The following is a 22,029-nucleotide window of genomic DNA, read 5'->3' as shown; positions in this document are numbered from 1 at the left end:
AAGGCACTGCAGCTCAGTGCTAGAGGGGTCACTATAGTCCCTGGTTTGAATCCAGGCTGTATCACATCTGACTGTGATTGGGAGTACCATTTGGTGGCGCACAATTGGCCCAGCGTTGTCTGGGTTTGGCCGGGGTAGACCGCCATTGTAAAATAATGATTTGTTCTTAACTGACTTGCCGAGTTAAAAAATGCAGAATGTTTGTGCTGCTCCCTGATGAGGTCACTACCAAACTCACGACCCTGGTGGTGGTGAGTTTGTCCAGGACCTCTCCATGAGCCTTTAGTCTGCCTTCCTAGAGTTCAGCTACACCACTGACCTGCTGCCTCTGCTCACTGACCAGATGGAGTACTCATTCATCCTGTCTTTGAATGGTTGTCCCCCTCACTTCTCAAACCTTAGGACCACTAAAACTCATAACTTTAGGAGTAAAGTAACTATAATGAAAAAAATGATGAGGGAAGATAATAGGTGTGTCCAGTGGCGATTTTAGCATGTACATCTTGGTGGGGGGGGGGAGTGGGATGCATCCCAGAAAAGCCACTAAACAACACTAAACAATACATTAATTGCACTATAAAGTTGACAAACGTTGCCCACAAACTGTTAGGGCCGACATAAAGCTGTCCCGACAGCAGACCCTTCAGCACCATAGAGGGAATCCTTACCACCTCTACACCTGGCTATCAGCGGAGCCTTGTCTGGCAGAGAAACAGTTCATTCACAATGGAGTGAATCATTACTATCTCTACACCTGGCTATCAGCGGAGCCTTGTCTGGCAGAGAAACAGTTCATTCAGCCTCATTTACTGCGTTTAACAAAACATCGCTGATATGGCTGACTTTCTTCAACAAATGTGGTTTCTACTGACAATTGAGATGTACAAACTATTGCATAAGGGGATGACAAGCGGATAAGAGGCAATCCGTAATTTTGATTAAGACATTAATGAGCGAGCGACGACAGATGTTGTCAATATATCTATTTGTTCAGCACTTTTGAAATGTACAGCGACATAATTCAGGACATGGGCCATTCTTACAGTGTGCACCCTGTACACCAAGTCAGAACCGTAGGATAAATCAAGGGGTCACATAAAGCAGACAATGAAAGCTCTTACAATATTCAATGATTACATTTCTCTAAAACAGGTTAAAGGCTTCATGTGCACCACCAAGTTAGAACAGTAGGTGAAATTAAGAGGTGAAAATAGGGTGAGGCACATGGGCTACTAATTTACTACACAACATACACTTAGTATAAGTTTCTTAGCTACATTATACATATCTCCCTTGCACATTAAATCATGTATCCAGCAGCAAAACATTACAAGACATTTTTGTACTCACTTAAACAGGAAGATGGTGTGTGTCAAGCAGAGATTCAATATCTACCTAGCAGCCAGTGGTGCAGGGGGAGATGATGACAAATTGAAAGCTTCCATTTTTCTGCATGTTATTGGAGAGGACGCATTGGACATTTACAATAGCTTTCAGCAAGACAAGGCAAACTTGACATTGACTGTGCTAATGGAAAAATTTGAGGAATACTTTGTACCAAGCCAGAACGTCACGTTTGAGAGATACAAGTTTTTCTCTCATGATTCGAAACAGGGAGTCAGTTTTGACCAGTATTTGGCTGAGCTGAACACACTGAGCAAAACGTGTGAATTTGAAAATCTGAAAGAATCACTAGATAATGGACTCAAGGAGAGATTGCTGCGTGAGCAAGATTTAACTTTGTATAAAGCAGTGAATATGTGTCGAGCAGCTGAACCTACAGACTGGGTAAGCTCACTGGTTATTGTGGTGAAAAAGAATGGCGATCTCAGGATATGTCTAGACCCGAGAGATCTCAACAAAGCAATCAAGCGAGAGCATTTCAAGTTGCCAACCAGAGAAGAGATAATGTCGCAGTTTTGTGGAACAAAGTGGTTCAGTAAGCTTGAAGCCTCATCAGGATTCTGGCAAATGAAGCTAGACGATGCAAGCTCAAGGCTATGCACATTCAACACACCTGAGGGCAGGTACAGATTTCTTCATCTACCATATGGGATTCTCTCAGCGCCAGAGGTCTACCACAAGACTATCCACATGATCTTCGAACACATTCCAGGAGTGGAGACTATGATGGATGACATCATCATCTGGGGGTCCACAAAAGAAGAACACGATGTGAGAGTGAGACAAGTGCTGGACCTGACACGGAAAGTCAACCTAAAACTAAACAAGGACAAATGCGAGTTTGGTGTGAAAACACTTACCTTCGTGGGAGATGTACTTTCAGAGGACGGAGTCAAACCAGACCCGAGGAAAACATCAGCCATCAACAACATGGAGCGCCCGAAGAACAAGGACGATGTGAGACGCTTCATGGGCATGATCACCTACCTTGCAAAGTTCATACCTCAACTATCAGCACAGTCCGCTCCACTCAGATGTCTTCTGGAACAGAAAAATGAATGGGAATGATCCATGAACAGGAAAACCACTTCAAAAACCTAAAGAAGACAATCACAGAAGAGCCAGTGCTCAGGTTCTATGATCCAGAGAAAAGCACAGGGATTTCTGCAGACGCGTCACAGTTTGGTCTGGGAGCAGTTCTTCTGCAACAGCATGACGACACATGGCAACCCATCGCATATGTGTCCAGAGCCTTGACAGGCACAGAGACAAGGTATGCACAAATAGAGAAAGAACTACTGGCAAGCACATACGCTTGCGAAAGGTTTCACCAATACGTCTACGGACGAGACTTCGAAGTAGAAACCGACCATAAACCATTGGTGTCAATCATGTCTAAGCTACTGAATTATTGTCCAATGAGAATCCAGAGAATGTTTATCAGACTGCAAAAGTATGATGTGAAGATGATCTATACCCCGGGAAAGTTCATGTTCGCCGCTGACACTCTTTCTCGAGCAGTCGACAAGAAGGAGAGCTTAGACACACAGAGATTCAGGCCTACCTCGACATGATCGTAGCATCACATCACTTCATGATCGTAGCATCAGCTATTTACCTCAGCTTGTTCTCTTTTCTACTGTGCAGACAGATGCCTTCCTCTTTGAAGTGAAGGGGAAAATCGATTGAATAGCATCACTTTTCAACGATCGACGACATGGCAAACCCATCAGTTGAGACAGTTGCGACTTCAGTCTGGCTTCTGCCTGGGGCCTCGAAATCACGAAGTCCGCACCTGCAGACAGCTTCACACCTTCTTTGGAGGATAAACCTGGTCTCAGAGCATTTCGTATTATTCTGAATGTAAATCCGCTGCACTCCATTTAGTATGCTATTTTACATTTCGTATGTATTAATTTGTGGATGTCCATCAGACATTTCATATGATATTTTTTTACAATTACAATTCGTATTATATGTTTCCCGGAATTTGCAAAATGAACAATAGTTTACAAATTTGCTAAATGTACGATATGTATGATATGTTACACATTTTTGCTAGATGGCTAGCTGTCTAACGTTAGCTAGGTTAGGGGTTAGGGGAAGGGTTAGCTGACATGCTAAGTAGTTGAAAAGTAGATAATTAGCTAAAATGCTAAAGTTGTCCGTGATGAGATTCGAACTCGGAAACTTTGAGTTGCTAGACATTTGCTTTATAAGCCCATTCAACCACCCTAAATTAGTTTTTGCCCTAAGTAACCATCTGTCTTCTGTAACTATACCAAACGTAACAAATCATACTTAAATTGGTGTCTCTGTGTTACTTTTACTATGTCACGTCTAGTCTATGAGACCAGGCTGGGAGGAGAACTGTAGCCTCATGTTTCATCTGACAGCTTCTCAATTTCTCCAGAGGAGAAAAACAAGCTTTGGTTGCTTCTAAGAAGTAACATTAAAACAATGGTATGATATATGTACTCAGTTGTAACCTGTAATTAGCAGCACATCTACATTGAGTCTACTACAAAACAATAAGCACACCTTATTAATATTGAGTTGCACCCCGTGCCCCCCTCCCTTTTACTCTCAGAACAACCTCAATTCTTTGGGGCTTTGACTCTACAAGGTGTCAAAAGCATTCCACAGGGATGCTGGCCCATGTTGACTCCAATGCTTCCCACAGTTGTGTCAAGTTGGCTGGATGTCCTTTGGGTGGTGGACCATTCTTGATACACACGGGAAACTGTTGAGCGTGAAAAACCCAGCAGCGCTGCAGTTCCTGGCACATGTGTATTAACAGACCACATTCAACAAAATCCTGTATCCAAGACCACATCTGTTTATACACTTGGCACTTAGCCTATCACAGAGCAGCTGAACTGGACTGACCATGCAGACAACGGTCACCTCTGTTTGGTACCGCGGTGCCTGTGTGTGTCGTTCGTCCGCAGTAGAGCCGTTGCACTTGGTTTGACTGTTAGAGACGTTAAATTTGTGAAGCTCATAGATTGCGTGGATGACGAGCACAGAAGTGTCAGGAGAAGGCCGTTTTCTGAGATGTATGTGTTTGTTGCCTTGGAAACCCCCGGAAGACAACAAGTGTTGTTTCAGATGACACAGCTGTTTGCTCAGAGCAGTACTCAGAGCATGTTTTTTAGAGTATGTTAAAAACACTCCTCAGACTATGACTGCAACATACTGAACATAATCATTATTACACAGTTGTGGTTTTTCCAGGAACAACAAACATTTGTTTCTTTGGAGACAGACTATCCAACCAAATAACTTTTTGCTGTTGTTGAAAAAACAACATCTCCAAATAGTTTACGACATGTTAGACTGTCTAAAAACAACATCTCCAAATAGTTTACGACATGTTAGACTGTCTAAAAACAACATCTTTAAATAGTTTACGACATGTTAGACTGTCTAAAAACAACATCTCCACATAGTTTACGACATGTTAGACTGTCTAAAAAACAACATCTCCAAATAGTTTACGACATGTTAGACTGTCTAAAAACAACATCTCCAAATAGTTTACGACATGTTAGACTGTCTAAAAACAACATCTTTAAATAGTTTACGACATGTTAGACTGTCTAAAAACAACATCTCCACATAGTTTACGACATGTTAGACTGTCTAAAAAACAACATCTCCAAATAGTTTAGGACATGTTAGACTGTCTAAAAACAACATCTCCACATAGTTTACGACATTGTTAGGCGGTCTAAAAACCTCATCTCCAAACAGTTTACGGCATGTTAGACTGTCTAAAAACCTAATCTTCACATAGGTTACGACATGTTAGACTGTCTAAAAAACAACATCTCCAAATAGTTTACGACATGTTAGACTGTCTAAAAACAACATCTCCACATAGTTTACGACAAAGGGCAGGACCTGCATTCCAACACACTCACAGTAGGCCCATGCATCTCCCTCAACCATGAAATAAACACTTCAAACAAAATGAAATATCCTAAATGAATCTTTTCAATCTTTGTCTACTGGTTGGAAAATGACTTTTCCTTACCCTTATCATTCTGTCTACCGTAGCCATTGTTTGGTGAGCAGGTTAACTCCCTGTGTTATAAGAGCAGCCTATGGAAACCACTGTCTGCTCACCCTTTTTTATACATGTTTTGTATCTTATTTTATTTTTGTATTGAACCTTTATTTAACTAGGCAAGTCAGTTAAGAACAAATTCTTATTTACAATTGGACGACGCTGAGCCAATTGTGTGCCGCCCTGTCGGACTCCCAATCATGGTCGGATGTGATAGAGCCTTGATTTTTAGAAAGATATTACTCCTTTCAACTTTGTATACTCTTTTCAATCACCAACACTGTGCCAACTTAAAGGGATAGTTCACCCCAGACACTTGGGGTGAACTAGGATGATTTGGACAAAATATTGGGGATATTGACTTGCAATGGATTTCAGTGGATTTCTGCCACAAATGCTAAAACATTTGATTTTGGAGACAATGGTCAGGTAAACAAAACCAAAGAATAGGTTGTGGTCTTTCCTTTTCCTTAGACTGCTTAGACGTTAAGGAAACCAACATCTAATTTTCTCATTTTTGGTAAACTATCCCTTTAAAGGTGCACTCTGTGAAGCCATACGATTTTTGTTTGTAAACAGATGGGTGAGTATTGGAAAATGTGACAGCCACTGACTGACGTATCAGAATGAATTATGTGGTGCTATCTGCAGAATTAAAATAACTCTGATCATTTATTGAAATAACAATCTCAGAGGCAGTTATTGGACATGTTCCAGATCCCAACCATTACATCTCAACAGAGATTAAGAAATGTACCTTGAAGGTGATGGGTTTGGATTTCTGAGCTTTTACTGTTATTAATCATTAGTTATATTGTCAATCATTAGTTATATTCTTAATCATTAGTTAAATTATTAATCATTAGTTAGAATAGAGACATGGGGGGTGCCATACTTATGCTTGGGAGGGGCTGAGTGCACTGTTTAAGGAACTGTTGAAGGAACTGTTTAAGGCTCATATCACTCAGCTCCCTGACAGGCAATAACGATGCAATGTTTAGCGATAAGGAGGTAACTCCACCCAAAGTGAGGGATGTATACTACCACGGGTGGAATCATGTCTTTGTCGATTCAGCTGTTCGATCCTCTGGGAAGAATACACTTGGTTTAGCGATAAGGAGGTAACTCCAACCAAAGTGAGGTATGTATACTACCACGGGTGGAATCATGTCTTTGTCGATTCAGCTGGGAAGAATAAACTTGGTTTAAGCTTTCACAGTGTCTGTCTAATAATTAGAACCTAACAAAAGCATGTACATGTTCCGGAACCCACCCATTTAATCTCAACAGAGATTAATAAATGAAGCGTTAGGGCATAGCACTTTGCTAAAACGCTACAATGTACCCTCTGTCATTACACACTGAGCACTAACCCTATCAGTGGTTTTATTGGATTGCTCCAGAGTTTGGATTGCCCCAGATGCCAGATATTGTCCAAGTCTTGGACCCTCTAGGAAAGCCCAAAAGGATCCTCAGGATTTCTTGAGATAAATCGGTTAGGGCCTTTAAAAGAAAAAATCATTCTGGGGTGGTTTTTGAATTTCCCAAGAGTGTATCGAGAGGAAACTCATCCAGTACCTCACAACCACAGGGCAGAGATAAAATCAGCTACAGACCGTTGACTTTGGAGGGGAAAATATAACTGGTGCAAACATAGAGGGAATGAAGCATAGAGGGCAGAAGAAATAAATTAAATGGGTTAAGAGCCTGAATGACATTCAGGTAAATGGAGACAGTTTCACTTTTTGGCTTTTGTTTGGTCCTAGTGCAGACACTTAATAAACAAGGCTCTTTTTTGGTGTTATTTGATATGTCTAGCAGGAGCAAGATGCCAAGGTTACAAAGTGATGTTCAGAAAGCGATTGAACAGACAAATGTATGACCCATGAAAGACTGGATCTGAACATAAGACAGACAATATTTAACTCTACATTTACAGGGCTTCTGGGATCCCCTTTGCAAAATAGGGTGCTTGCCTTTAAAACAACATGACTGATTCAGGGCCACAATGACCTGTATCTGTTTTTCCGCCATATGGTATTAAAGAGTTTATCGTTTCATGCCCATTTCTGTCCTTGACTATAGGTGTCTCGGATTCTGTACATACTGTAGCGATCACAGCTCTATGTTTGAAATGCACAGCTGCCTATTTATGTTCAAATTGATCGACATGCTCTCTCTCTCTCTCTGCCGTTTCTCCCTCTTTCTCTCTCATAAAAATCTCCTTCTCTCCGGACTGTACAGGTGAATGAAGTCACATCAAGGCGATATCAAGATAAAAAAGTAGTTCAAGGTTGACAGGAAAATGAGAGTCATCCATCAACCGCTTGGCTACTTACACTACATGTCAGCGAGACCTCAGGGTTCTCAACGTGCCAGACTCACCAGGACGGTGAACCAAATCGATTACGCCCCAAACAAACTGGGAGCCATTAAAAAAATAAAAAGGTCACTCTCGTTTCGTTAACTTGACCGGTCCAGTCTGCCTTTACGCTCCCCATTTTTAACTACCGTACCTCAGAGAAGTGGCGATGAGGTGACAAAGAGTGGTCATTACATATTCAACACTTTATCTACCTTATGTAATCGGCCACAACCTTCTCCAACCCTCTGCTATATCCGACCCTATATGTTTTATTTATTTTACTCCACCATGGACCTTTTTGACACAAATGTGTTGTATTTAATTCACAGGATGATGACAATCGGTGGGCCACATCATTTTTGTTGTTGTCGGAGATTAGACAATGTTTATAGAGATGTCTCCTCTATGTTAACTCACCGAGGTGAAGCCATCTGGATAAATGCTAAAAAACGGAGCAGTATTTTTTTTTTGCTTGAACTTCTTCTCCGAGGTTGTAAATCACTCCCTTTTAAAGATACTTTGAGGTTTAATTGTCTTCTATTTGCAATAATCAAGTAGTAATGCAGGGCAGAACTCTTGTCTCTACAATTACGCAATTCCTATTCACATCGTATAGCAACCAAAAATGGCAATGGTATAATCCTATTGCACTGACCTGTAAATTCACCATGATATAATGAGGCCATTAAACACAATCATTTGGTGCCCCAAGCAGCTCACATACACATCAACCGTCTTAATATTCGACTAATTATCCCATTGATTTAGTAGTAAATTAACTTTCCATTACACGTCTATGTATCGATAAATATCAATGAATTATAGCAGCTTCATCAAACGGAAACAGTCAGCGGATGATTTTTCCTGATTAGGTCTGTGTTGAAATTGTCACACGGTGTCAATGAACCCCATCAAGGCATGAATACCGAATCATGCATTTCAACAGAGAAACATTGTATTTGCAGGCTATATTGTTTAGCTTAATAGCAGATAGTGTTACAGTCTGGGTGAGGACTTCTAGAACATTCAAACAATACTTTTTAAATGTCTTTTGTCTCTTTCTGCTCAGAACAGAAGTTGAATAATCATTGTTCACAACCTTTGTTTACAGGGAAACGCGTGTGAGTGGAAGACCTGAACATTGTTACGGGGGAACATGAGTGTGTGGAAGACCTGAACATTGTTACGGGGGAACATGAGTGAGTGGAAGACCTGAACATTGTTACGGGGAACATGAGTGTGTGGAAGACCTGAACATTGTTACGGGGAACATGAGTGTGTGGAAGACCTGAACATTGTTACGGGGGAACATGAGTGTGTGGAAGACCTGAACATTGTTACGGGGGAACATGAGTTGTTGTGAAAGACCTGAACATTGTTACGGGGGAACATGAGTGTGTGGAAGACCTGAACATTGTTACGGGGAACATGAGTGTGTGGAAGACCTGAACATTGTTACGGGGGAACATGAGTTGTTGTGAAAGACCTGAACATTGTTACGGGGGAACATGAGTGAGTGGAAGACCTGAACATTGTTACGGGGGAACATGAGTGTGTGGAAGACCTGAACATTGTTACGGGGGAACATGAGTGTGTGGAAGACCTGAACATTGCTCCATTCCAAGACTAAAAATGACTTCCGTTACCGTAACATTATATGGATTTAACCTCAATTTGTCACATGCAAATGAGCCCTGCATCTTGGTTGCAGATTTGGGCAACCAGGTTGCACATGTCAAGGCATTATAGGACGTTTTACTGCAGCTTTGCACTTCGAAGAGTGCGTCTTTTGGATAGTCGTCAGTTTTTTTGCAATAAATTCGTTAGATCATTTCGGGAATAATACACGTCTAGGCCTTGTCAAGCAGCCCTCAACACTCAAATTATACAAACTGTATTATATTATGGCCTAAAGACAGAGGTATAAACAATGTGGCTCCTTCTTCCACTAATAAGGACATTAAAGTTATGTCTTGTGCCATCTTAGTGGGGGGGGAAAGGACAAGACTTGTGAGGCAGCAGTTTCAACATCATAAGACAGCCCAATTAGGACTTTTGGGCTAAGGTCACAAGTCATGTGATGGGCACACTGGGATAACAACCCCAAATTAAAGGAAGGTGAAGAGAGGATATTTGAGAGGTTACTCTGAGCCGGGAGTGTTTGGCTTCACGCCTGGTTAATCTCGCTCCATTCTACCCCCCTCTCTCCATTCTACCCCCCTCTCTCCCTTCTACCCTCCTCTCTACCCCCTCTCTCCATTCTACCCCATCTCTCCATTCTACCCCTCTCTCCATTCTAACCCCCTCTCTAACCGCTCTCTCCATTCTACCCTCCTCTCTAACCCCTCTCTCCATTCTACCCCCATCGCTCCATTCTACCCCCTCTCTCATTCTACCCCTCTCTCCATTCTACCCCCCACTCTACCTTCTACCCCCTCTCTCCACTCTACCCTCCTCTCTCCACTCTACCCCCCCTCTCCACTCTACCCTCCTCTCTCCATTCTATCCCCCTCTCTCCATTCTACCCCCTCTCTCCATTCTATCCCCCCACTCTACCTTCTACCCTCCTCTCTCCATTCTACCCCCATCTCCACTCTACCCCCCCTCTCCACTCTACCCTCCTCTCTCCACTCTACCCTCCTCTCTCCATTCTACCCCCCTCTCTCCATTCTACCCCCTCTCCCCTCTACCCTCCTTTATCCATTCTACCCCCTCTGTCCAGCAAGCCCTTCCGACCACACTGTGGTATTCTGGGAACCACTGCTGCGGTCAACACCATTCATCAGTGCCACACGGTAGGTCACATCCCATTAGTTAGAATATACTCTGCCTTCCGTACCGATTCTCACCACTGAGAACAATTTAACTGGAGGAAAGGGCTGAAACTGTACATAGTCTAGGGCCATTAAACTCTGGACCTTGAAGCCTGTTCCATGGCATTTTTTCATTGTTCCACTCTAATCAGGGAGTGATTTAGACCTGGGACACCACGTGTGTACAATTCATTATTAGGTAGGACAGAAAACCCGCAGGCTCCGAACCTCGTAGGGTAAAAGTTGAATACCCTTATCTCTCCTCTCTACCCCTCTCTCCTCTCTACCCACCTCTCTCTCCTCTACCCCCTCTCTCCTCTCTACCCCCTCTCTCTGCTCTACCCCCTCTCTCCTCTCTACCCCCTCTCTCCTCTCTACCCCCCCTCTCTCCTCTCTACCCCCTCTCTCCACTCTACCCCCTCTCTCCTCTCTACCCCCTCTCTCCATTCTACCCCCATCTCTCCTCTCTACCCCCTCTCTCCCCCTCTCTCCTCTCTACCCCCTCCCTCCTCTCTACCCCCCTCCCTCCTCTCTACCCCCTCTCTCCTCTCTACCCCCCTCTCTCCTCTGTACCCCCTCTCTCCTCTCTACCCCCTCTCTCCTCTCTACCCCCATCTCTCCTCTCTACCCCCTCTCTCCTCTCTACCCCCTCTCTCCATTCTACCCCCATCTCTCCTCTCTACCCCCTCTCCATTCTACCCCATCTCTCTTCTCTACCCCCATCTCTCCTCTCTACCCCCTCTCTCCATTCTACCCCCATCTCTCCTCTCTACCCCCTCTCTCCATTCTACCCCCATCTCTCCTCTCTACCCCCTCTCTCCATTCTACCCCCATCTCTCCTCTCTACCCCCCTCTCTCCTCTCTACCCACTCTCTCCTCTCTACCCCCCTCTCTCTGCTCTACCCCCTCTCTCCTCTCTACCCCTTCTCACTGCTCTACCCCCCTCCCTCCTCTCTACCCCCTCTCTCCTCTCTACCCCCCCTCTCTACCCCCTCTCTCCTCTCTACCCCCTCTCTCCTCTCTACCCCCTCTCTCCATTCTACCCCCATCTCTCCTCTCTACCCCCTCTCTCCTCTCTACCCCCTCTCTCCATTCTACCCCCATCTCTCCTCTCTACCCCCTCTCTCTGCTCTACCCCCTCTCTCCTCTCTACCCCTTCTCACCGCTCTACCCCCCTCTCTCCTCTCTACCCCCTCTCTCCTCTCTACCCACCTCTCTCTGCTCTACCCCCTCTCTCCTCTCTACTCCTTCTCACTGCTCTACCCCACTCTATCCTCTCTACCCCCTCTCTCCTCTCTACCCCCCTCCCTCCTCTCTACCCCCCTCCCTCCTCTCTACCCCCTCTCTCCTCTCTACCCCCCTCTCTCCTCTCTACCCCCTCTCTCTGCTCTACCCCCCTCCCTCCTCTCTACCCCCCTCTCTCCTCTCTGCCCCCTCTCTCCTCTCTACCCGCCCCCCTCTCTTCTCTACCCCCTCTCTACCCCTTCTCACCGCTCTACCCCCTCTCTCCTCTCTACCCCCCCTCTCTCCTCTCTACCCCTTCTCACCGCTCTACCCCTCTCTCCTCTCTACCCCCCCTCTCTCCTCTCTACCCCCCTCTCTCCTCTCTACCCCCCTCTCTCCTCTCTACCACCTCTCTCCTCTCTACTCCCTCTCTCCTCTCTACCCCCCCTCCCTCCTCTCTACCCCCTCTCTCCTCTCTACCCCTCTCTCTCCTCTGTACTCTCCTCTCTACTCCCTCTCTCATCTCTACCCCCTCTCTCCTCTCTCCCCCCCTCTCTACTCCCTCTCTCTGCTCTACCCCCTCTCTCCTCTCTACCTCCCCTCTCTCCTCTCTACCCCTCTCTACCCCTCTCTCCTCTCTACCCCCCTTCTCTCCTCTCTACTCCCTCTCTCCTCTCTACCCCCTCTCTCCTCTCTACCCCCCTCTCTCCTCTCTACTCCCTCTCTCCTAGTGTATTGAGATCATCAACAGATAAATGAATCATTCTCCAGCACAGCAGTGTATTCTTGTTGAGGTCGCATTCATTGCACCGTCAAATAACAATTGTTTACCGAACGTGTGTGTATTCAGCTGTAACTAAAACTTTAATATAATCAGTTGAGTAGCAGGTTGGATTAATCAACTTGAATTAATAAATCCTCTCCTTAAGCTCGGCTTTTGTCTTTAGTCCCATTCAGCAAGCCAAGCAAACGAGACAGTTATTTCAGTCAGCTTTTCTCTCTATTGTCCCATGAAAATAAAAGCAGGAATGGTGACATTTTTTTGTTGTTGTCATCCTCCCAGTTTGATGCAATTTAAATAACGGGTTCATAGGTGACTTTTTGTAATTATACAAATCATTAAATGAGGTGTAAGTCCCGCTTTTTCAACTTGGCTCAGCTGGAGCTGAAACAACCGTGGAAACCGAGAGACCTTCCCCACCCTTATTTTGTTTGACATCCATGGATTGTATTTTTTTTTCCCCCATAATTAATTAACTCTAGTAAATAGGGCAGAAAACGTTCTCATGTGTGGTCACTGGTAAAGTGTCTGATATTGTGGTGGTTTTCTCTCGCATCACTAAGGTCTTAGATTTCCTCAGTCTTGTCAGCTGTAACCAACAAACATCCCATTACATATAGTCTTGTAAATCCAACCCTAGCAACATCAGTAACTTTGGATACATTGTAGGAAGTAACCGTCTGCCTAGAGAGAGACTACGTTACATAGGACTGACTGGTGAAAACCATCCTTGTACAGACAACAATCTCTTAGGCAGAAGTTGCTCGTATGCTCAGATCTACAATCAGCTTCTCCAATATCTATTCTTAATAACAAATAATAACTGATTGGATTCATATAGCGCTTTCTTGGCTTTAACCACAAGGAGCTGATCTGACCTTGGATCAGCACATACTACAGGCGAGGGGTCACCTGAGCCCTAGGGGAATTAGACACCAACCAGACCAGGAGTCTACTTTGTCTCTTTCTATATTCCTATTGTCATGACTCTTCTATATCCACTTCAGTACAGACTAGAGGTCTATCAATATTCTGTCACAAATGGTGCTGTGTTACAAATGGTGCTGTGTTGTAACCAGAGACAAAGCTAAATAGAACTCAGCTCTTAGGACAGGAAGGGGAGAATTGAGCCATGATCCCTTGGCATCCACCAGAGACCAAATGAACATCGTAAGAATGCGATAGAAACAAAAGATAGCCGGTCAAAGTAACTGCCCTGTGGGTATAAAGTTACGACAGCGAAACAAGTGCATGGCGCAAAATAACTCAAATTAAAGATGATCATTCAACGAATCATATCAACCAGGAACAACTGACAGTGATCCAAAGTGACACTCATTCATTATAATAAACTTTGAATCACGATGTTTGGCTCTAAATTTCCCCGGGGGGGTCCAATGGTCTTAGTAGGAAGAAGGGCTGATGCCTTGGTGCTCTGAATACCACAGTAATGGCTTTAGATACATTTGTGTATTGAAATTGGCTTGGTCCCGAGCCAAGCCCACTCGTTTATGAAAGGGTACTATTATTTCCACGATATTGATGTAGACTCGGCTTTAAGACACCCGGGCAGTCTCATTACAATAAAGTGGAACAAAACCAAGATTGTCTCCCAAATCCTCAGGTAAAGGAAGAATGACAGGATTACTTTTAATGAGGTCCTACCGGGAGAGATGCTCTGGCCAAGCTAAGGTTGATTCTGGACTCGCTGTGATGCCCTTCAAGACTCAAATTTGCCCCACAAGCAAAGGACAGGAAGCACGTTTCTCTCAATAATTCACACTTAATTCCTGTGTCTTTGTTGAATGGGGGCTGAAAGGACTTAGCTCTGAGATGGGAATGAGGATTTGAGATAATACTCATTACAGAGTTCATTTTTCATACACATACACTGGGCCGTGTTGATTTACCTGGAAATGCATACGGTTTACCTTGACCTCCAAATGCATTTTCCCCCTTGAGATAAATACAAAAGAAAATGTCACAGCTGGTGGCCCGGGGTCAGATTTCCGACGTCATTTACGCAAAACATTTTTTTTTTCAAATGACAGGAACATTGACGTTTGGCCATGTCATCAAAATAGATTATGAAGAAAATGACACCGGAAATAAATTCCTATTGTTCTTTCTACCCTTCTGCTCCGTTTCTGTCAGGACGGTGATGAACCAGGGAAACGGGGATGAACCAGGGAAACGGTGATGAACCAGGGGAAACGGTGATGAACCAGGGAAACGGTGATGAGCCAAGGAAACGGTGATGAACCCGGGAAACAGTGATGAACCATAGAAACGGGGATGAACCAGGGAAATGGGGATGAACCAAGGAAACGGTGATGAACCAGGGAAACGGTGATGAACCAGGGAAACGGTGATGAACCAGGGAAACGGGGATGAACCAGGGAAACGGTGATGAACCAAGGAAACGGGGATGAACCAGGGAAACGGTGATGAACCAGGGAAACGGGGATGAACCAGGGAAACGGTGATGAACCAGGGAAACGGTGATGAACCAGGGAAACGGTGATGAACCAGGGAAACGGGGATGAACCAGGGAAACAGTGATGAACCAGGGAAACGGTGATGAACTAGGGAAACGGTGATGAACCAGGGAAACGATGATGAACCAGGGAAACGGGGATGAACCAGGGAAACGGTGATGAACCAGGGAAACGGTGATGAACCAGGGAAACGGTGATGAACCAGGGAAACGGGGGAAAATGGGAGAAGTTAGAGTACCAGGGACAGACAAATCCTCTCACTCTCCTACCTCTCACACTTGCTCTCCTTCGACTCTCTGAGTCAGAGGGAGATCAATACTTAATTTAGCCTAACGTTGAGACACCTTTTTTTTAAGAGTACAAACTTAATTTAAATTCCTTAAGTAACATGGGCCTAATTTGCAAACGCTTTGGTTTGTGCGGTTCTACTTAGCTTGATTACCTCTCCTCATTGCCATGTCTGATGCTGGGCTCTTTAGCTCCTCTTTCTATTTTAGGGGCCAGAAGTGCAATATGAGGACGTGTTTTTGGCAAACCATCATTTTTAACGAGTTTATGAGTTGGTTGATTTGTCTCTATATTAAGTCACCACAGTACAGGAGCCTGCAGCAGACTGTATGCTGGAATGCTGCATGATCTCTTTAATGTAACCAAATTAGTGGGCTTCATTAGTAAATGTCTTACTTTCAAAGAGTTTTATTGATGGCAACAAACTTTTTAGTTTGAGTTAATGTTGTATTTGATATTTCAGGGTTAGAAATTAGCTCGGCGAACCACCTTCATCCTCCACTACAGCATCCAGCCTGAGTCACTACAGTATCCAGCCTGAGTCACTACAGTATCCACTGAGTCACTACAGTATCCACTGAGTCACTACAGTATCCACGCTGAGTCACTACAGTATCCACCCTGAGTCACTACAGTATCTCCCCTGAGTCACTACAGTATCCACCCTGAGTCACTACAGTATCCACTGAGTCACTACAGTATCCAGCCTGAGTCACTACAGTATCCACCCTGAGTCACTACAGTATCCACTCTGAGTCACTACAGTATCCCCCCTGAGTCACTACAGTATCCACTGAGTCACTACAGTATCCAGCCTGAGTCACTACAGTATCCACCCTGAGTCACTACAGTATCCACCCTGAGTCACTACAGTATCCACCCTGAGTCACCACAGAATCCACCCTGAGTCACTACAGTATCCAGCCTGAGTCACTACAGTATCCACCCTGAGTCACTACAGTATCCACACTGAGGCACTACAGTATCCAGCCTGAGTCACTACAGTATCCACTGAGTCACTACAGTATCCACCCTGAGTCACTACAGTATCCAGCCTGAGTTACTACAGTATCCACTGAGTCACTACAGTATCCACCCTGAGTCACTACAGTATCCACCCTGAGTCACTACAGTATCCACTGAGTCACTACAGAATCCACCCTGAGTCACTACAGAATCCACCCTGAGTCACTACAGAATCCACCCTGAGTCACTACAGTATCCACTGAGTCACTACAGTATCCACCCTGAGTCACTACAGTATCCACCCTGATTCACTACAGTATCCACTGAGTCACTACAGTATCCACCCTGAGTCACTACAGTATCCACCCTGAGTCACTACAGTATCCACTGAGTCACTACAGTAACCACCCTGAGTCACTACAGTATCAACCCTGAGTCACTACAGTATCCACTGAGTCACTACAGTATCCACCCTGAGTCACCACAGTATCCACCCTGAGCCACTACAGTATCCACTGAGTCACTACAGTATCCACCCTGAGTCACTACAGTATCCACCCTGAGTCACTACAGTATCCACTGAGTCACTACAGTATCCACCCTGAGTCACTACAGTATCCACCCTGAGTCACTACAGTATCCACCGAGTCACTACAGTATCCAGCCTGAGTCACCACAGTATCCACCCTGAGTCACTACAGTATCCACCCTGAGTCACCACAGTATCCATCCTGAGTCACTACAGTATCCACCCTGAGTCACTACAGTATCCACTGAGTCACTACAGAATCCACCCTGAGTCAATCAGCCCGTAAACCAATCAGACTCTGTGGTCAGCTAGGGTTCTATTTTAGAAGGACGTACCTTTCAGACTGTATTTTTGCTGTTCATCTACTGGTTGAACAGAAGAAAAAAACGGATAATCAGGCCATTTCGGCGTAGACGTGCAAATTGGAGTTGGGGGGGGTAAAATGACGCAACACAATGATTCAGCATCTACTATCTACTGTCCCTGAAATATCCCAAAGTGCACAGAGGTAGAAATGATTTCCTGCTGAAAAAGCCATCCTGTCATCACTCCTACACTTCCCTCAATGTCACAGCGGCACAGGATCTAGAGGTACATCTTGTTTTCAGAGGCTCTGATATTTCTATCCGTATATCATGGGTAGAAGATACCCAGTCTGTTTGTTAAACCCAGCGGTTGTGGGATCATTTTACTCTCATATCCTCGTGTTACACCACTTTGTTTTCTACAGGAAATTAAATATTCTGGCAACCATTTTATAAGAACAAGTAGTCGACTCGTTTTACATGCTAAAAGTTCCTAAATGATCGGAGTAAAAATAGTATTGATAAAGGGGCTTAAAATGAGTATTTTATGCCTAGCAGTTTTTTATGCTTGGGGCTTTATATCATGTTTTACAGAATGGAACCCCTTGGCCAAAAGATGTGGTGTACTTAGGCCGACCTCAACCTTTCAATCATCAAGGGTTCACCATCATCAAACTGCCAAGTTGTGAATGTGTCGACTTTGCAGGACGCTGAGTAGGTCATCAACATTTATCTATGTAATGAAATTCAAATGGCATATTCAAAATGTAATTTCCCATGCTAACAATATCAAAGATATTCTGTAAACATAGAAATAGTTCTGCCTGCTGCGTAGGAAAATGTTCCTTCATACCAGATTTATGTAAATAGTTCACCTGGAGTATATATTGCAGGAACTACTTTCACGGATTCCCTCGGTACTGCTGCTCATCCCGTTCACCAGCTCAGGAGGCCTACATCACCGTACTTCTAGGCGTCACTGAACTGGACTGATTACCACCAACCCCGGACCGTCTTGTCTCATTACACACACCTGGTTCCCATTCCCCCTAGTATGTGTATATATGTGCCGTCTGTTCCACATTGTCCTTGTTGGTTATTGTTCCATGTCCGTTGGTCTTGTACCTGTGCTCTGTTGTATCCGCTTGCTTGTTACCGTGTTAGTGTGCACTTGTTATTACGGGTCTCGTCCTGTGTATTGTTATTACGGGTCTCGTCCCGTGTATTGTTATTACGGGTCTCGTCCTGTGTATTGTTATTACGGGTCTCAACCCGTGTGTTGTTATTACGGGTCTTGTTCTGTGTATTGTTATTACGGGTCTCGTCCTGTGTGTTGTTATTACGGGTCTCGTTCTGTGTATTGTTATTACGGGTCTCGTTCTGTGTATTGTTATTACGGGTCTCGTCCTGTGTATTGTTATTACGGGTCTCGTCCTGTGTATTGTTATTACGGGTCTCGTCCCGTGTGTTGTTATTACGGGTCTTGTTCTGTGTATTGTTATTACGGGTCTCGTCCCGTGTATTGTTATTACGGGTCTTGTTCCGTGTATTGTTATTACGGGTCTTGTTCCGTGTATTGTTATTACGGGTCTTGTTCCGTGTATTATTACGGGTCTCAACCCGTGTATTGTTATTACGGGTCTCAACCCGTGTATTGTTATTACGGGTCTCTTACACCTCACTCTTTGTTTGGGTTTACAGCCCTGTGTTATATATGTGTGTTTGTTTTGGGCTTCGTCCCCATCATGTTCATGACGTACTCTATTTTGGGTAGTGAAATAAAAATATAAAAATCGTGTTCCTGTGCCTGTCTCCTATCATTATTCAACATGACAACTACAGTCTCAGAAAAAAAAGGTGCTATCTAGATGTAGATGTAAAATGTTTTTTTTTTTTTGCTGTCCTCATAGGAGAACCCTTTGAAGAACCCTTTTTGGTTCCAGGTAGAACCCTCGTGGGTTCCATGTAGAACCCATCCTACAGAGGGTTCTACATGGAACCAAAGAGGATTATTCTATGGGGACAGCTGAAGAACCCTTTTTGGAACCATTTTTTTGTAAGAGTGTATGTGCAAACGCTTAGCTTGACACTATGCAAACAATGAAGAAAAACTAACTTTTAACCAGAGAGTGATGGTGTGAATCTTATAATGCATTTGTGCATGTTGTATTGGTAACAACTGAATAAAAAAAAAACGATATTTTCAGTTGCTCTCATTGATTTCATTAATCTGTGTTTCTGTTTTGTGTATCCCCTGAATACACAACAATAGTTTTTACCTGTGAAGATATTCTTAAAAGGGTGCTAAAGTAAAGTAATGAATAAATATAGATTTTAGAATCTGATCTAAAAGGAGCGATCCAAATATAATATAGAGGGGAAAGCTGACACCATAACAATTAAATGAAAACAATACAATATCAAGAATGGGGACCAAATGAAAACATAAGCACTTTGAAAATAAAATCTTTCTCAGCATAATCCAGGGGGTTCATCCAAGTTAAATTGAGGCATATTAGTGAGTGGTGAGGGTAAGATTAGGTTCAGATATGCAGGCAGGTGGTTAGGGTAAGGTTGGGTTCAGATATGATAGTGAGTGGTTAGGGTAAGGTTAGGTTCAGATGTGCTAGCGACTGGGGTTAGGGTAAGGTCGAAATATGATTGTGATTGGGGTTTGGGTAAGGTTAGGTTCAGATGTGCTAGCGACTGGGGTTAGGGTAAGGTCGAAATATGATTGTGATTGGGGTTTGGGTAAGGTTAGGTTCAGATATGCTAGCGAGTGGTTAGGGTAAGGTTAGGTTCAGATGTGATAGCGAGTGGGGTTAGGGTAAGGTTAGGTTCAGATGTGATCAAATCAAATCAATTCAAATTTTATTTGTCACATACACATGGTTAGCAGATGTTAATGCGAGCTGTAGTCGATGAACAGCATTCTCACATAGGTATTCCTCTTGTCCAGATGGGTTAGGGCAGTGTGCAGTGTGGTTGAGATTGCATCGTCTGTGGACCTATTTGGGCGGTAAGCAAATTGGAGTGGGTCTAGGGTGTCAGGTAGGGTGGAGGTGATATGGTCCTTGACTAGTCTCTCAAAGCACTTCATGATGACGGAAGTGAGTGCTACGGGGCGGTAGTCGTTTAGCTCAGTTACCTTAGCTTTCTTGGGAACAGGAACAATGGTGGCCCTCTTGAAGCATGTGGGAACAACAGACTGGGATTGATTGAATATGTCCGTAAACACACCAGCCAGCTGGTCTGCGCATGCTCTGAGGGCGCGGTTGGGGATGCCGTCTGGGCTTGCAGCCTTGCGAGGGTTGACACGTTTAAATGTTTTCCTCACGTCGGCTGCAGTGAAGGAGAGTCCGCATGTTTTAGTTGCGGGCCGTGTCAGTGGCACTGTATTGTCCTCAAAGCGGGCAAAAAAGTGATTTAGTCTGCCTGGGAGCAAGACATCCTGGTCCGTGACGGGGCTGGTTTTCTTTTTGTAATCCGTGATTGACTGTAGACCCTGCCACATACCTCTTGTGTCTGAGCCGTTGAATTGAGATTCTACTTTGTCTCTATACTGACGCTTAGCTTGTTTGATTGCCTTGCGGAGGGAATAGTTACACTGTTTGTATTCGGTCATGTTTCTGGTCACCTTGCCCTGATTAAAAGCAGTGGTTCGGGCTTTCAGTTTCACGCGAATGCTGCCATCAATCCACGGTTTCTGGTTTGGGACTGTTTTAATCGTTGCTATGGGAACGACATCTTCAACGCACGTTCTAATGAACTCGCTCACCGAATCAGCGTATTCGTCAATGTTGTTGTCTGACGAATACGAAACATATCCCAGTCCACGTGATGGAAGCAGTCTTGGAGTGTGGAATCAGATTGGTCGGACCAGCGTTGAACAGACCTCAGCGCGGGAGCTTCTTGTTTTAGTTTCTGTCTGTGGGCAGGGATCAACAAAATGGAATCGTGGTCAGCTTTTCCGAAAGGAGAGCGGGGCAGAGCCTTATATGCGTCGCGGAAGTTAGAATAGCAATGATCCAAGGTTTTTCCAGCCCTGGTTGCGCAATCGATATGCTGATAAAATTTAGGGAGTCTTGTTTTCAGATTAGCCTTGTTAAAATCCCCAGCTACAATGAATGCAGCCTTCGGATATATGGATTCCAGTTTGCAAAGAGTCAAATAAAGTTCGTTCAGAGCCATCGATGTACAGTGCCTTGCGAAAGTATTCGGCCCCCTTGAACTTTGCGACCTTTTGTCACATTTCAGGCTTCAAACATAAAGATATAAAACTGTATTTTTTTGTGAAGAATCAACAACAAGTGGGACACAATCATGAAGTGGAACGACATTTATTGGATATTTCAAACTTTTTTAACAAATCAAAAACTGAAAAATTGGGCGTGCAAAATTATTCAGCCCCTTTACTTTCAGTGCAGCAAACTCTCTCCAGAAGTTCAGTGAGGATCTCTGAATTATCCAATGTTGACCTAAATGACTAATGATGATAAATACAATCCACCTGTGTGTAATCAAGTCTCCGTATAAATGCACCTGCACTGTGATAGTCTCAGAGGTCCGTTAAAAGCGCAGAGAGCATCATGAAGAACAAGGAACACACCAGGCAGGTCCGAGATACTGTTGTGAAGAAGTTTAAAGCCGGATTTGGATACAAAAAGATTTCCCAAGCTTTAAACATCCCAAGGAGCACTGTGCAAGCGATAATATTGAAATGGAAGGAGTATCAGACCACTGCAAATCTACCAAGACCTGGCCGTCCCTCTAAACTTTCAGCT

At 44.2% G+C, this 22,029-nt stretch overlaps 1 pseudogene; it reads left to right on the top strand.

Moving 5' to 3' along the window:
• Positions 1 to 2,094: 2,094 nt before the first annotated feature.
• LOC110508240 overlaps positions 2,095 to 22,029 on the top strand; it is a 38,294-nt pseudogene continuing 18,359 nt past the window's right edge.

The sequence above is a fragment of the Oncorhynchus mykiss genome, chromosome 28 (assembly GCF_013265735.2).
Source record: "Oncorhynchus mykiss isolate Arlee chromosome 28, USDA_OmykA_1.1, whole genome shotgun sequence".
Lineage (NCBI taxonomy): Eukaryota > Metazoa > Chordata > Actinopteri > Salmoniformes > Salmonidae > Oncorhynchus > Oncorhynchus mykiss.
Note: the sequence above shows the minus strand (reverse complement) of the source record. Positions and strands in the feature narration are given on the sequence as shown.